At 49.7% G+C, this 2002-nt stretch overlaps 1 protein-coding gene across 5 annotated transcripts in view; it reads left to right on the forward strand.

Moving 5' to 3' along the window:
- The window catches only part of ELOF1 (elongation factor 1 homolog (S. cerevisiae)), a 27979-nt gene that overhangs the window by 13592 nt on the left and 12385 nt on the right, over window positions 1-2002 (forward strand). Inside the window, exon 1 of one of the 5 annotated variants that reach the window (XM_011994049.1) lies at window positions 1882-1933. The exons of 1 other annotated variant lie outside the window; for it this stretch is intronic. The gene's annotated coding sequence lies outside the window, so the exon portion shown is untranslated. Of the gene's footprint in view, window positions 1-1881; window positions 1934-2002 lie in introns of those variants that run through there. 3 more of the 5 variants (XM_011994047.1, XM_011994056.1, XM_011994055.1) reach the window with 3 other exon arrangements.

A 2002-nucleotide genomic window follows, 5' to 3' on the forward strand; every position in this document is an offset into this window, starting at 1 on the left:
TGTTGCCCATGCTAGCCTCAAACTCCTGGGCTCAAGCAGTTCTCCCGCCTCGGCCTCCCAAAGTGCTGGGATTACCAGGGTGAGACTCTATACTCACAAATGCTGTTTTTTTTGAAAACTGTGCTTCACTAAAGATCCAGTCTTAGGGATATTGATTCAGGGACCTTTACAGCATCATCATAGTGGCAAAACTCAGGAAGGTCCAGGAATTGTCCATCAGTAGGATAACGGTTGATTATACTATGGCAGAGTCGCACGATGAATTCTGTAGCTACTAAAAACAAGAGTTAGGTATACGTGTATAGATGGTTAAGTGGAAATAGCAAGTTGCAAAGTAACTGTATAGTATGATTCCATCCTGTGTGTATTCTAGTTTGCACCAGCACTGAAAAAGGGTCTCTCACAGGAGGGCAGTTCTACTGGTTACACTTGACAGTTCCCAGGGTAACACTGCCCCCTAGGGGATATCCTAGAGATCCCTCTACAGACAGTCCCTGAGTTGTCAGTTCTAAGATTTTTCAACTTCATTACGATAGGTTTACCAGGATGTAACTCCATCGTAAGTCAAGGAGCATCTGTATTTGAAATACATTTCATTACAAATTATTTTCCTGAACACTCTAATGCAACAGCTGTTATCAAGGTCTCCAGGGACCAGACCCTTGCCAAACTCAACTGTCAATTCTCTTTCCTCATCTTCTTCAACTCGGGGACATGTGACACAGCTAATCCCTCTCTCTCTCCATCTTGAAATATCTTTTTCAGGCCGGGCGTAGTGGTTCGCGCCTGTAATCCCAACAATTTGGGAGGCCGAGGCGGGTGGACCACTTGAGGTCAGGAGTTTGAGACCAACCTGACCACCACGGTGAAACCACGTCTCTACTAAAAATACAAAAATTAGCCAGGCATGGTGGTGCGCACCTGTAATCACAGCTACTCAAGAGGTTGAGGCAGGAGGATCGCTTGAACTCGGGAGGCTAAGGTTGCAGTGAGCCGAGATCACGCAACTGCACTCCAGCCTGGGCGACAGAGCAAGACCTTGTCTCAGAAAAAAACAAAAACAAAAACCAATAAAAGTCCTTGGCCGGGCGCGGTGGCTCACGCCTCTAATCAGGAGTTCAAGACCAGCCTGGCCAAGAGGGTGAGACCCCATCTCTACTAAAAAAAAAAAAAAAAAGGACAAAAAACCAAACTACAAAAATAAGCGTGGCGCGGTGACCGGCGCCTATAATCCCAGCTACTCGCGAGGCTGACGTAGGAGAACCACTTGAACCTGGGAGGCGGAGGTTACAGTGAGCCAAAATCGAGCCATTGCACTCCAGCCTGGGCGACAGAGTGAGACTCCGTCTCAAAAAAATAAAATAAAATAAAATAAAAATAAAAAATAAAAGTCCTTAACACGGCCCACGAGGCTCCATGGAATCTGGCCCCAGCCTGTCCACTCAACTTCATCTATTACAATCTGGGCACTCAAAATATGGTCTGCGGATCGGCAGCATGGAAGTCACCTGGGAGCGAGTTAGCACTGCAGCTTCTCAGACCTCCCTCTTCATCTGCTGGATCAGAACCTGAACTTTTTAGTTTGAGCAGAGCGTCTCCCAAGCTTACAAGCTTCCCCTTCACCCTGATTTAGCCATAAGGGTATTTCATATTCCTCACTTGCCGTTCTTGGGAGCTGACCAGAAGTACTTGCAACGCGCGCAGCTACAGGCAAATACGCACCGACGCTTGCGCAGGCGCACTGCCCCCCGTCGGAGCGCTCCTATTTGAGTACGCGTGCGCTCAGAGTACCGGCGAAGGAGGCAAGGCCTATTTGCCGGGCTGTCCCAGCTAGGGGTGGCCAGGACCTGAAAGGAGGAGAGGGGTTTCCGCTTCCGGCAGGAGTCGGAAGTCACTGTCTCCCGGGTGAAGGGAGCTTTCGCAGCTAGAGAAGGTGAGTGCCGGTGCGGCTCGTGCGAGTGGGCGTTGGGGCCGGGCAGGACTGGGAGTTCCTCGACTCCGT

Source organism: Mandrillus leucophaeus, unplaced genomic scaffold (assembly GCF_000951045.1).
Source record: "Mandrillus leucophaeus isolate KB7577 unplaced genomic scaffold, Mleu.le_1.0 Scaffold440, whole genome shotgun sequence".
NCBI classification, from domain to species: Eukaryota; Metazoa; Chordata; class Mammalia; order Primates; family Cercopithecidae; genus Mandrillus; species Mandrillus leucophaeus.